The sequence below is a fragment of the Lissotriton vulgaris genome, chromosome 10 (genome assembly GCF_964263255.1).
Source record: "Lissotriton vulgaris chromosome 10, aLisVul1.2, whole genome shotgun sequence".
Classification (NCBI taxonomy): Eukaryota; Metazoa; Chordata; class Amphibia; order Caudata; family Salamandridae; genus Lissotriton; species Lissotriton vulgaris.
The window spans coordinates 129,801,159-129,816,328 of NC_141698.1; positions in this window are offsets into that span (position 1 = coordinate 129,801,159).

Consider the following 15,170-nt stretch of genomic DNA (forward strand, 5'->3'; position numbering starts at 1 on the left):
GGAGCGTCGGGACACATTGCCGGTGTCCGCCCCGCCCCCTCTCTGTAGCGCGACCTCGCGCCTGTAGTCAGAGCCAGAGAGGCTCTTAGGGGGCATTTGTGAGCGAGCCGAGTCCCCAAGAGGGGGACTCCAACCCGAGCCTAAGAGAGGCTCCAACGAGAGAGCGCATCTCCGCGTTCCTGTGGAGCCACGAGGTGCCCCGGGGGCACCAGTGGAGTTAGAGCCCAGCGTGGCTCTTGGCAAACATCATTGCTTTGGGTCCCCAGAGCGAGGGACAGCCCAGCGAGGCTGCACCTTTTTGTTGCTGGAGCCCTGAGAGGCTCAGCAGCCCCCCCCTTACTGGTGAGAGAGCCTAAGAGAGGCTCACCAGTGCCACAGTGGTGGTTCTTTGAGCCCAGAGAGGCTCCAACGTTGCCCTAACTTTCCCTGCTCCAGTTGCCCAGCACTTTGTGGGCAACTGCCACGTTTAGGCCCTGACATTGGGACACCGGGACAGTCACAGGTGGTGACTTGTGAGTTTGGGGAAATTGTTATTGATTCTGCACCTCTGAATGTATTGTTTATGCGTCATGTGCCTTTACACCTCTGAATGTTACGGCATCATGTGTTTTGCTTTTACACCCCTACAGGTAGTGTGACGTGTAGGTGGTTGTTTTCTCCCTAGTACAGGTGGTGCTAGAGAGGCCCTGTGACCAGTGATTACTGGTTGTATGCTATTACTGAAGGTATTGCTTTATTACTGAAGGTATTGCTAAAGTGCTATTACTGAAGGTATTGCTTTATTACTGAAGGTATTGCTTTATTACTGAAGGTATTGCTTTATTACTGAAAGTATTGCTTACAAAGTGCTATTACCCGTGACAGTGATCCAAGTGGTCCTGTCCTGTACAAATATCCCTTGTAAATTCCGCCCGTGCCTGTTGGCACAGTGTAATAGGATGTGTGTTTTATCTGATGTATATTTATTATAATACAAAGGCTATTTTCATTTAACCTTGTGTGGAGTTTTCCTTTGAGGTGGGCCTTTGGTTGTTGTTGCTGGGGTGCATGCGCAAATGCTTAACTTACATCGCCTCCAAGTTTAGCCTTGACTGCTCGCGCCACGTTACCTAGAGGGCGAGTGGGGGTTGCCTTGGTGTGTGACTCCCTTGCCCTGACACTTGGAGATGGCGATCCCTGACTGACCTCGACGCGAGTCTTGGCCGGCCAGGGTCCCGTCTCCAACATTGGCGGCAAGCGGTGAGGATAAGGATTTGTGTTTGCGTTGTACCACAGTGGCAACTGGCCACTACAAAGCTCTGCATTTTAGATGACCACATTTTTGGGGATTATGGTGTTTTTGGTAAAGTTCCATTATTGCTTTTCCTGAAGAGTGTCATTTAATAATTGTGTTCAGTACATTTGTCCCCCGCCCTGCTTCCAGAGTTTGGTACCTGTGTCACATGTGGTCAGGTTGAGAAGTCAGGGGTGGTAGAAACTGCCTTACCGATCCGAGGGGAGGGTGTGTGTGGATGAATGGTGTGTTTCCCTGGACGCATGAGTGAGTTCTTTTTTTAAGGAGAGTGTGGAAGTTTTGGAATTGTGTACTTTTACTTCAGATTGCTAGGTCCCTTGTGCTGCATGTGTCTGTGAGCATCCTGTCAAGATGGAATCTCCTTTTAACCTTTGTGGCCTGTTTAAGTACAGTGTGCATGAGTTGGTACGGTTATGTAAGGAGAGAGACATCCCAGTGAGTGAGTCAGACACCCAGTCCAAGCTTAGGGATAACATGATCCTGTGGCAGAAGAGTGACTGGGAGCGTGAGCACAGTGAGAGGGAGAGGGCCCGGACCGCACACCATGAGGGTGGTGGGTCTGAGGGGAGCCCTGAAGAGTCTGATGTGGAGAGTGAGTTTGACAGTGAATGGGCGCCAGCAGAGAGCGAGTACCCCCTAGATAGGGAGTCCCTTGCTGGGTCCAGTGTCAGATGTAGCACCCCATCCCTTTCCCTGTCCCCGGAGGAGTGGATGGATAGGAGAGAAGAGAGGGAACACCAGCTGGCCATGGAGAAGCTCAGGTTAGAGCATGCCTGGAGGATGGCGCAGCTGGGTGTGAATGAGCGGATTGCAGAGGCTGAGAGGGCCTTGGCCAGGTAGAAGATAGACCTAGAGTGTAGGTTATCCCCTGACCGCAGTCATAATTTTCTGGATCCCCCAGGGAGGGTGGAGTCCAGTGGTGGCAGCTTTTTAAGTGTTGGTGTTGACAGTCCCACTCCCAGTTCCCAGAGTATGGTACCTGTTTCCCCAGAGGAGGAGTTAAGGTTGAAATTCAGGGGCAGTAGGAAGCTGCCTCACCAGTCTTGGGTAGACTTTGAGGAGGACTGTTGTGGAGCCCTGTGTGATTGGGTACAGGAGCCCACGAAATGTGATTGGGACATATTGTTCGATGTGTTTCTCAGAGAGCAGTTGCTCAGTTGTTGTCCCCCAGGGTTGCGACAACACCTGTTGGGGTGTGGATTGTCTGACCCGTGTGAGCTTGCAGTGGAAGCAGACCGCTGGGAGAGGGCCAGAGGTTCTGTACAGTCATTGGAGAGTGAGTCCAACAGCAGTGGTACAGGGAGCTTCCAGCCCAGCGTGGTGGAAGAGGCTCAGTGTAGCCCAGCTAGGTCCCAGTATAGTGAGAAGGGTGAAGGGGCTGACTGCCTGGCTCAGTGGAGCAGGAGTCAGTGGGTGACTGAGAGCTCCCAGAGGCCCGAAGCCCTATCTCAGAACTTGGGTGGTTTCTTGAGGGAACACCAGGTTGGGGACCTAGGCTGTCCTGTTAGTACACTTGAGGAGGATCTCCTAGTGTCTAGGAAACCTGGAGTGTCTGTAACCAGAACTCCAGGGGTTCCAGTGTCCGGCAGTGTCGCTCCAGTTGGGAGGGCACAGAAGTCCGAAGCGAGGAGTGATTGGGGGATGAGTTTCCCAGTGGATGCACCAGTGGACCAGAGACTAGCCAGTGGGGCTAGATCTTCTTGGGTGGACCCGGGTGGTGCCACTTCTGGTCTGGGGGATCTTTGCGCCCTGTCAGGTGGACAGGAGGCGGGAGATCTGCGCCAGACAGACCGTCACACGACACATGGGTCATGTGTCAGCCTCAGGGGGATTGCGTGTGAGTCCCCAGAAGTCCTGGAGTGCCAGGCAATTATTCCACCAAAGGTTTTAGACCGGAGGTTGGGAGGCCAGGTTCAGGTTCGGCCTGACCTGAAGGGTAGGACGACTGTAACCAGTGTCCTGACCGGTTCTTCCAGAGGAACTTCTCCAGTTGGGAGAGGGCAGACCTCTGGAAGGGGGTGCAGAGGGTGGGAAAGCCCACATCTGACCCCGGTGCAACCTGAGGGGTTAAACCCTGGGTTGGAGTGGCGTTGTAAGGGTACCCCTCGCAGGAGGAGGAGGAACCCTGGAAGAAGAGGTAAGGGGAGGAGAGCCTTCCCTGAGACTCCTGGTCCGCCTGAGGTTGTAGACCAAGGGCTGGTGAACCAGTGGCAGTCTAGTCCTGTCTTGCAGACAGGGAGAGTGGAGAATGGACACTATGTGCCAGGGGTTACTACCCCCCGCTCTGCGAATTGGCAAGGACCGGTGGCACCTGGGTGGCCCAGGGCCTGGTCCTGGCCGCGGACAGCTGAGGAGTACCAGTGGGGTAGCCCAGTTGGTCCTTACAGTAGCTTTAGAAGGAACCCTAGGGGTTCACCGTGGCATAGAACAGGAGGGTGTCCCGGCAGTGGCGGGCCTGCGTCCGTGTTCTATCGCCCCAAGCAGGGAAGTCCATCACGGTGGTGATTGTTCTCCCCTGCGTTTTGGCTGGAAGGGGGTTGTGTTGGACTTGGCCCGCAGGGCAGGTTCACCCCTAGACTTTTTGCCTTATTTGTGACCCTGTGTCAGTGATTTTTGGGTCTCTGCGCACTTTCCCCTGAGTCCCAGAGTGAAAGTGCGTGTGTGTAGTATGGCTGGCCTGCCCTCCCATAGGAATGCATGGGGAATGTGTGTGTCCCTGGTAGTTCCTGATGCGTGGGGAGTGCAGGCTCGAGTTTGGTATGCTTAAACTCGTGAGAGTGAATGCTGCGAGATGGTGTCTGCGGCATGTGTGTGTCTAGTTGGGAAGTGCTACTTCTGGACATTGAGATATGTGTGCAGTGAGGGTGCTGGAGCGTGATTGGCTGGAGCTGGCTGGCATGCCAGGCTCCAGGAAGTCTGGATGGGTCTGCCCGGTGGTGAGTGGGAGATTAGCATGAGTGATGTGTGGGAGGAGTGTACCTGGGTCCTGGATGGGCTGGGTTTTCCCCACACAATGCTGGCTCCGCCCCCCTGTGGTGTGTCTAATGACCCTAGCCTCCCCAGTGAAAGGAATGGGTGGTTGGGCCATCAAGAGTGCTCCAGACCAGCTGCGACTGGTTTTCCCCCCACCCTGCACATTGTAACAAAGGAATTTACAGTATAAGAAGGGGCTGTGTCCCCTTGGAAAATGTTCTACTTTGGAATCCTGCCAGAGGGGGCTTGTGCCGCTGCTGGGGCTAGAAGGACCGCCACTTGGGGAGTCTCCCTGCCTGGAGACCCAGTGTGCTGGCTCTGGCCCAGCCTTGCCCCCCTGCCTGCCTCCAGCCCTGCTGGAGCCCTGTCCTGTCCTCCAGTGCTGGGGAGCACTGAGGACCTCGTTGCCTGCAGCCTGAGAGCGCTGCTCTCTGCCCTTCAGCACTAGGAGCGCTGAGATCGCCTGCCTAGCGCTTGAAAACGCTGGATTTTGCCCGAGCGCTGTGAGCGCTGTATTTTGCCCGCCCCGTGTGGTGATTTGACGGCGCAGGTGCCACCCCGCTCATTGCCGTGTTGTTTTGCCGGTTTTTGGTTTGATCTACGAGGGAGCCCACTCCTCGGATCATCTGGGAGCCCGCCTGCCTGCCTAAAACGGGCCGCCGCGCTGCCCGCGACGACCCGGAAGTGTTCCGGCCGGCCGGCCAATCACAGCGCGGCCCCGGGAGAAGCAACCGGAAGTCCCGCCTCGCCGCCGGGAGAGAAGAGCCCAGCAGCGAGGAGAGCGGTGAGAAAAGGTGCCGGCAAGGCTCCATCGCGGTGAGGAGAGCCCCGCCGCCCAAGGAGAGCCCCGGGACCAGCGGGAGAGACCTGCCCCCGCTGGAGAGCCCAGCGCGAACCCGGTGAGTGAAGGTGCCTGCAGAGGAGGGGGGGAGCGTCGGGACACATTGCCGGTGTCCGCCCCGCCCCCTCTCTGTAGCGCGACCTCGCGCCTGTAGTCAGAGCCAGAGAGGCTCTTAGGGGGCATTTGTGAGCGAGCCGAGTCCCCAAGAGGGGGACTCCAACCCGAGCCTAAGAGAGGCTCCAACGAGAGAGAGCATCTCCGCGTTCCTGTGGAGCCACGAGGTGCCCCGGGGGCACCAGTGGAGTTAGAGCCCAGCGTGGCTCTTGGCAAACATCATTGCTTTGGGTCCCCAGAGCGAGGGACCCCCCAGCCCAGCGAGGCTGCACCTTTTTGTTGCTGGAGCCCTGAGAGGCTCAGCAGCCCCCCCTTACTGGTGAGAGAGCCTAAGAGAGGCTCACCAGTGCCACAGTGGTGGTTCTTTGAGCCCAGAGAGGCTCCAACGTTGCCCTAACTTTCCCTGCTCCAGTTGCCCAGCACTTTGTGGGCAACTGCCACGTTTAGGCCCTGACATTGGGACACCGGGACAGTCACAGGTGGTGACTTGTGAGTTTGGGGAAATTGTTATTGATTCTGCACCTCTGAATGTATTGTTTATGCGTCATGTGCCTTTACACCTCTGAATGTTACGGCATCATGTGTTTTGCTTTTACACCCCTACAGGTAGTGTGACGTGTAGGTGGTTGTTTTCTCCCTAGTACAGGTGGTGCTAGAGAGGCCCTGTGACCAGTGATTACTGGTTGTATGCTATTACTGAAGGTATTGCTTTATTACTGAAGGTATTGCTAAAGTGCTATTACTGAAGGTATTGCTTTATTACTGAAGGTATTGCTTTATTACTGAAGGTATTGCTTTATTACTGAAAGTATTGCTTACAAAGTGCTATTACCCGTGACAGTGATCCAAGTGGTCCTGTCCTGTACAAATATCCCTTGTAAATTCCGCCCGTGCCTGTTGGCACAGTGTAATAAGATGTGTGTTTTATCTGATGTATATTTATTATAATACAAAGGCTATTTTCATATAACCTTGTGTGGAGTTTTCCTTTGTGGTGGGCCTTTGGTTGTTGTTGCTGGGGTGCATGCGCAAATGCTTAACTTACATCGCCTCCAAGTTTAGCCTTGACTGCTCGCGCCACGTTACCTAGAGGGCGAGTGGGGGTTGCCTTGGTGTGTGACTCCCTTGCCCTGACACTTGGAGATGGCGATCCCTGACTGACCTCGACGCGAGTCTTGGCCGGCCAGGGTCCCGTCTCCAACAAGTGCTTTTTGCAATTTGGTGTACATCTGTTCAGTAGTTTTGAAGTCATTAAAGTAAAAAGATTTAAGAATATCTAGAGACACGGTTCCGCTGCAGATCATCCGTGGAGCTGGGTGGATCAACGCGCCAACAGAAATTCTGTGATTGGTAGGCCACAACCTGAGAGGAAAGTTGCAGCAGTCATTTTGTGCATCAGGACACGGTTCCCAGGGGAAAAAAAAATGAAAAAGTGATAAGAAGGGTCAGAGTAGAGGTACCCTGACCCTATGGAACAGAAGGAGGGACACCACTTACACACCCACACAACCACTTACACACCCATACAGCCATGCACGCACCCTCTCACAGACTCACAAAACCACTCACACACCCACTCATAGACCGAACGGTCATACACACACACACTCGCACACCCACTCATAACCACTGACACACCAACACATCACTCACACACCCACTCAAACACCCATGCAGCCACTCACACACCCACTCACAGACCCACAAAACCACTCACATACCCACTCACAGACCAACACTGCAACTCATACATACACTCACACACCCACACAACAACTCATGCACCAACTCACACACCCATATAGCCACTCACAAACCCACATAGTCACTCACACACACCAAATGCATTTGATACAGTAGTCTTCGCCAGTAGAAAGCTAAGACTACCTGTCAGAGAGACGAATCACTGTATAGGGGTCATATAATAAATTACAGCAGAGCAGTGTACCTGCTTTTTAAAACATAGCTATCAATACATAAACACCTAATTGGGAAAGTCTCTGAGTATGTGAGCACAGTCAGAGAATAGCTATAGGCAACCACTGCACCCGGTTTTCCAGAGTTGCTGTTTGTGGCTCATGCAGTATCTCAGAGAAGTGTCTACACTGTCAAATAGCTCAGTGTTTTTTTTTTTAATTTACTGCAGGTTTGTATCATTTTTCATGTCCCTCAAGAAGCCTTTCTCGGAGGGCAGAACAGTCAATGAAGGAGTGAGGGTGGCATGTGAAGATGGTAGCATTTGGGATAGGCGGGATGAGGTTTCAGAACGGGGCCAAGGAGGTAAAAAGTAGACATCAAGCTAGCGTTGCAAGAGCCCTAGATCAGGGGTCCCGTAACCGGTCCTGGAGGTCCGGATCCATGCCAGATTTTTTTTTAAAACTACATGTATCTCAATGGGGATATCCCAAAAATCTGGCATGGATCCGGCCCTCCAGGACCGGTTTGGGGACCCCTGCCCTAGATGAATTAGCCAAATAAAAGATATATATGTAAAGTAGTCAAAGGAAACAGTTCATGTTAGTTTGACTTTTCCAAACAGAAGGTATATGTGACCTCTCTCTCTTGGTGTGCATTCAACCACAATTTACAGAAAAAATGTCTAGACGCCATAGATATCTTTCTGCAAATGATCGGTATGCTGCCTTGTGTATTGATTTTCCTGTGGCAGTGAGAGCACGTCGCTGCTCTCTTGCCGTCCTCTCTCATTGTCACCTGCTGTCAGCTGCCGAATGATAGCAGGTTTTCTTCGCAGCCTTTTAGTACTGCACACGGCAGCCGTGGAGATAAATGTGAGTCCGCCTAATGACTTCTGTTTCATGCCAATGGGATGTGATGAGTGTGTGGGTGTTTGGTTAGCAGGTGTCGAGCTCCCCCATCAGTAGGCACCAGTGATCCTTGTAAGAGGTCGTGGACTATTGGCCCCATTCAGATTGCCCTAAATTGACTGAAAATACACATATGTAGAATGGGCCATTCTACATATGTGTATTTTCAGTCAATTTAGGGCAATCTGACAGTGCAAGAAGGGCTGGTCTGACAGGTTGGTGTTTGGGTCTTTTTTTGGCTATTTGTGGGGCTGTTTTTTGGCCTTGCTTTTGATTTCCCTGATATTACTACAAACATTGCCTGCAGCAAGCACAATTGCCTACACTCTCCCCTACCTTGGAAAACTAGCGGGGGACACAACGTTGGGTGTAACCCGGTGCTTTATAATCGGCAAATAAACAAAAAATCCCTTTTCAGTGTGTTTTTCAAGTTCAAAAATAACCCGCTTTCCTACCGTGGGCCACATTTTTTGCTATCTGATTTGATAATGGGTGCCACTTTTATTTTGGTGCTAGGGCTTATTTTCTGTCCAAGCCCGACAGTGCACTAGCTTCATTTCTTTTAGGAGACCTGTCCTCTCTATAACTAACTGTTCATCTTACAGTGCAAATCTATACCAGCTTTAGCAGGGGCAGCCCTCGACTAAAGATTACATGGTTTAGAGTGACCCTTCTCAGCTGTGACCTACGACTTGAAAGTCAGGGGACAGAAGCAATAACTAATAAAAATTATACTGAAATAAAGACATAGCATTGTACAAATTTAGGTAGTAGGAGCAAGTAGCCAAATATGGTTGCAGAGTGAGAGGCAGATGGAATGAGAGAAAGAATAATGCAAAACAGAACAAAAAGATTGCAGGGAAGACTAAAAAGAAGATGGAAAGGAAGTTGACATGATTTAATGAGGAACAGAAACATGAAAACATGAAAAGGAGAAAGAAGAAGGCAAGAAAGGAAGAATGAAACTTTACTATTGCATGCATCTTCCCAAAAAAGGAGGTATTGAATTCTCTGTTCCGCCGTATAGTTCAAAGTGGGCGTATTTGATTTTTTTGGCTACGCCCTTGAGTGAAAAGGTATTTTTATGTTATTTTAAGGTAGGGACAGGCCATGGGTTGTGTTCCCTCAGTAAGGAGGATCTGATGTGTTAACTTCTTCTGTAAGCTTGAGTTACACTCCTGCCATATGGAATCATTGGGCCTCATTTATGAGAAATGACGCATCGCTGCGTGAAAGCAGCGATGCGTCACTTCTCAGTGCGCACTCCTTGCGACATTCCTGATGCGTCATATTTAATGTATGACGCATCATGTCGCTAGGAGTTACAGATACCTCAGTATTTCTGATGTATCTGTAAGCGCAAAAGTGACGCATTGCTGGAGTGTGTCACAAAAGTGACGCAACTCTAGCAATGCGTCCTTTCACATGGAACAAGCCCCATGTGAAAGGGCCTGCGTCAGTCTTACGCCTGCTGTGAGGCAAGCGCAAGATTTTGCGCAACAGCGTCCTAAAAGTGACGCAGTGAAATCACTGCATCACTTCTAAGACCCTTCCTTGCGTCAATACGCCCCCCTTGCATACATTATACCTGGCGCAGGTATAATGTGGCGCAGGGATTTACAAAGGGACGCATCTACTTAGATGCGTCACTTTGTAAATATGGCGCAACGTGGCACATTTTTTACGCCACTGGTGCATCACAAAAAGTGACTGAGGCGTAAAAGTGACGCACAGCCTCATAAATGAGGCCCATTGTGTGCAGGTGCATGCTCTCTAATGTGGCTTCCTGTGATGTTTTCAACCACTGGTTGCATTGATTTTAAGGAGATAGTATCACCCACCTTTGAAACTTCCCAATGTCTTCAGCGGGACAAACGCACCAATACCCATAACAGTGGTGCTTCATTCATTACCCAAAGAAAAAGGAAATGCTTAGTTGGCGGCAACACGTTTCGGGCCTTTAACATTAAGTGGGGGGGGGGGGGTTCTCTGTCTAACACAGTTCAAACATTAACTGCTAAACCCTCTGACCAGCTGGATCTACTGGCCAAGTGTTCTACTGGTAATAGGGCATGGGGAGTTAAGATTCCTGCTGTGGAGACCCATTAACATTTCAAGGTTTATTAATGGTAAAATAGTTCAGGTGGTTAAAGCACTTGCTACGGAGATTGGTGTCTAAACAACCAGGTCACAAGCTTGGTTATTGCTAATATATATTAGAGATTTATAGGTGTCTGCTCCCGGGTATTGTATGAGACCTGCAGTCCATGTGCTTACTCATAATACCACAGAGCTGTAATCATGCATTACCTCCAGTCCCTTTCTTGCCTTCCTTCTTAACCCATGAGGCCTTCTACCTCCCACAAGACCCACCCGAGCCTATAAAAACGTCCATGCCCCCACCACCTCTTGGTTGAATGGCAAATAACTTTTTTGTCTCGAGAGTAAGACTTACTGGCGGTCCTCTGGTGGCGCTGCTGCCTCCTGGGACTCCTTGTTCATGAGGGGTGGATCGCTTTCGTGTGGATCCCGTGATGAGTCCGGTGGTCCACTGGTGGCTGAGGCTGTTTCGAGGTCGCACTGCGGATAGATCGGCTGGAATGGGGGCATTTGGACTCGTTTGTTCCTGTTTTTGATATTTTATACCGTTTTTTTTTAGTTTTCCAGATTGGTGGTGGGGACGTGGCTTGGCCCCATTGGTCTGTACTGGTTTTCCCTGGGCCTTTTTCTGGGGCTGATGTGTTTGAGTGCTATTATTCTGCTGCCATGGGTACCTCTTGGTGGAGATTTATAGTGCTGCAACTTAGGGACCTATTAGGATGGCGGGCAGACTTTGTAAAGTAACGGTAAACAGGACCGTCCGTCAGAGGTGCTGCAGTCCCGCTATGGGAATTAGGATGCGACCGCTACCCTGGTGGTCACATCCAGCACATTTTACATTGCGGCGGGCGTTGCTGTCAGCAGCACCCGCTTCAATGCAAATTATGCATGTGGTGCATTGACATGCACAACGTAACAGGCACTGCGCGGTGCCTGCCACCTTGCACATGCCAATGAAGGGGGTACCATAGGTACCCCCCAAGTGCAGGATCCACCCAGACCCCCCAGGGGCCCGCAAGGGCCCCCCAAAGACATTCTACGCAAGCCTTTCCATGGCAGAGTCTCTGCCATGGAATGGCATGTCACTGCATGTATGCTAATTTGGATGGCGGTGGCTGCCTTTGCCGCCCGGCCGGCAATCCGACCGGTGGAAAAGCGACAGACAGTCTTTCCGTCCATGCTAATATGGCGGGGTGAAAAAACAGAACTAGACGGACTCGCGGTGAGGCAAAGGGCGAAACACTTGAAGAACACATCCAGTTCAAAGAAACTTTGTTGACTAATCTGAAAGCGTATACCCAAGGTGACACCGTGGTGAACTAAACAGACACAAGGATCACGGAATCCGGTGTCAAAAATATGTACTAATATAATGAAGCTTTGAGGGAAGCAGAGAGAACCTATGAGAACTTTAAATAAAACGACCAAATAAACTATAAAAGTGCCCATAAGGATATACAGAAAAAAAAACTTTTATAACTGGGGAGACTATCGATTGATGAGCCCGCACTGGGATATAATAGGACACATCCCCTGATTAAGGATCCTGCCAAAACAAGCTCCAATATAGAGAGGAATTCCACCAAATGTGGTGATGATGACCCCAATTATTATTGTCCTGAGGAAGGTGTAACCATATCCAAGGCTAAAACACCGAAACGCGTCGACGCACTTTGCACATAGAATCCAAGTAAAGCCGAGTGGTTTCCATAAATACGCCAATCTTGGACATTGGAATACTCATACACATGAGAACAAGGCTATTGGATCTGATCATCTGGGACTAATATCTATTGTTCCATTGAAATGAGGGGTTTTCTGTCTGTTTTTTAATCAAATTATATGTTTTTATTTTGTGACATTTGTTGTTTATGTATATTGTAATAGCTTTTCTGTATTGATGTATGTTTATGAATTTTTATTGTATTAAGAAAAGTGTATACTCTTTGTTTTTCAGAAAAAGACTGGTTTTTCTGAAATTTTAATTTGTCTTTGGGTTTCTTATGTTAAGGATAATACCCTGTCAAGCGAGGAAAAAGATTTTTTAATAAAGAACGTATAATCGTTATATTCTAGTTGGTGGCAAAAAATTATTTTTGCATAATATGTTTGTGTCATAGTTAAGTGTCATTTAGAATATATAACTATTCTCCATTTAGTGAGTCCAGGGAAATTCCCTTTGCATTTGACTGCGCAGTGCCTGCTACCTTGCACATGCCAATGAAGGGGGGTACCATAGGTACCCCCCAAGTGCAGGATCCACCCCAGACCCCCCAGGGGCCCGCAAGGGCCCCCCAAAGGCATTCTCCGCAAGCCTTTCCATGGAAGAGTCTCTGCAATGGAATGGCATGTCACTGCATGTATGCTAATTTGGATGGCGGTGCCTGCAAAGGCACCACCACCATATTGGCTGCCTTTGCCGCCCGGCCGGCAAACCGACCGGTGGAAAAGCAACAGACAGTCTTTCCGTCCACCACGGTGACCCTCGCCATGCTAATATGGCGGGGTGAAAAAGGATATTTGGCGGGTGGATCTCCACCACTGGGCCAGCAGTGGACACCACCGGCCAGGCGGAGGCTTACCACCAGTTATCCTTATAGGCCCCTTAGTCTTCTCCTTCAACGTTTGTCCACCACTATCAAATTGTTTGTCTGGAACATTTAGATAGTGTCCTGGGCCGCAGGGTATTGTCCTCTATGAAGGAATGAGGGGATTACATTGTGATTTGGGCATGTTATTAAAATGGTGTTCTTCTTCACTCAGTTGTCCGTCTCTGTTTTTGCTTGCTATTTCCTCATGGGTTAAAAAGGAAGGCGAGGGAGGGGAGGTAATGCATCCATTATTTACTAATAATGGCATTACTCCTAGTCCTTCTCGGTCCCTCCTGCCCTCCCGGTGAGGTCCAACTGAGTTCGAGACTCAGCTTGTTTACGTACCGGTGGTGGTGGGGGCAAGAGTGGGGGCATTTATATAGGCTAGGGGTGGGCTTGGGGGAGGCAGAGGGCCTCATGGATTAAGAAGGAAGTCGAGGGAGTAGGACTAGGAGTAATGCCATTGTCAGTAAGTAATCGACGCATTACTTGCCAGTACTCATTTGTAATCAACTAGGCGCATATCATTGTCCTCGTAAATAGGTATTAGCCATACAGCCAGGTAACCAGGGGGTCCCTCAAACGTACACTTTGGTCACAGTGAGAAAATGAGAGCCAGTCGTGGTCATTAGCATATATAAATAAATGCAACCTATATTTCAGTTGTTTCTATTTCTATAAAGATATTCATTAGAAAAATTCTACACAAACACCATCCTACATGTGGAACATCACTATACATATATTGTGCAATTGAAAGATAATTGATGATACTTACCTGTCATTCTGTCATTTTCGGTGAGCAGTAACACTAATGGCGAGTTTTACTACTTAACTTTTAAAACAGTATTTTGCATTTAACCATGAGCAGAAAAAACAGTGAAATAAAAAAGCATAATATCTCACATTGTTTTCCCCTCTTCCCTTTGTATCATTTCCCAAACCTTGTGTCACTCATTGTTTGCTATAACTTCTGCAAAGAACACATGATGACAACAGGATGTATTGCAAAAAAACTTAATTTCCATGGTCTTTGGTCACCAGAGAAGCAGTGAACTAATCATAAAAATGTGTAGTGCAGAATACATAGTGACTGCTTAACATGGGCAAAAACATTGTCATGGGACAATAAAAATAAAATTAAAGAAATAAATAAATAAGGGACAATGCCATGAATCGAATGCAGAGCCTACACCAACTATGACACGAAATGTCACTGCACAGAAGAGAAAGAACCATACGAGTGAATATTGTGGTTAAATGTTGATTTGAAATAAAAAGTATAAAATTCAAAACAATAGTGTTGGTGGTTATATACAGTTAAAGGCCAAACCTTCATTGGGGGCTAGATATACGACTATTTTTTGTGGTCGCAAGCGGGAAATCGGTGACTCGCAAAATAGCGTTTGCGACTCTCGCTATTAGGAAGGGGAGTTCATTCCTAATAGCGAGTCACAATGGAATGTACCATTCTTTTGCGACTGCATTTGCGGCCACAAAACACTTGTAGTTTGCCACCTACTTCAAGTAGGTGTTAAGCCACTTGCAAACGGTAAGGAGTCTCCAGGGTCCCATTTGAAACCGTAAAAAAGGTCCTGGCATGTCCAAACGCTATTTTGCAAGTCGGTGACTCGCTAAATAGCATTCGCAACTCTCACTATTAGGAAGGGGAGTACCTTTCTAATAGAGAGTCACAATGGAATGTACCATTGTTTTGCGACTGCATTTGCTGCCGCGAAACACTTGCAGTTTACCTTCTACTTCAAGTAGGTGGTAAGCCCCCAGGGGACCCCCTTCCCCTTTGTGAGGGGGTGCGAAAATATTTTTTAAGAGCAGGCAGTGGTCCCAGGGAACACTACCTGCTCCTAAAAAATGAAACAGAAACGTTTCATTTTTCTCTTTTTTAAATGCATGCCATTTTCCTTTAAGGAAAACAGGATGCATTAAAAAAAACAGCTTTATTAAAATGGCAAATACAGGAATCGTGGTCTGCTGACCCCAGCAGGCCACCATCCCTGTGAGTGATGGCCATTCCTAGTGGGGTCGCAAATACCACCTGCCTCATGAAAATTAATGAGGCAGGCAATTTGCGAACCCATTAGGAATTACTAACAGTGTCTGAGACACTGTTGTAAATTTCATTTTGCGAGTTGCAAATTGTGAGTCGCAAAATGTAAGGGTCATACATCTAGCCCTAAGACTCAGAGATCAGGCAGTAGCAGTAGTGTGGGCCACACCCATGCATAGAGTAGATATGCGAGGACAGCAGCAGCACAATCTTCATTCACACAGAAAACACTCCAGTAAAACTTCACTCAAGCAAAGAACAAATAGAGCACTCGACTAGCAGTGCAAACTCCCATCCAGCTAGCAAGGCTTCACAGTGCACACAAAAGGCAGAAAACAGCACAAATGTAAGCTTTTTGAGACAT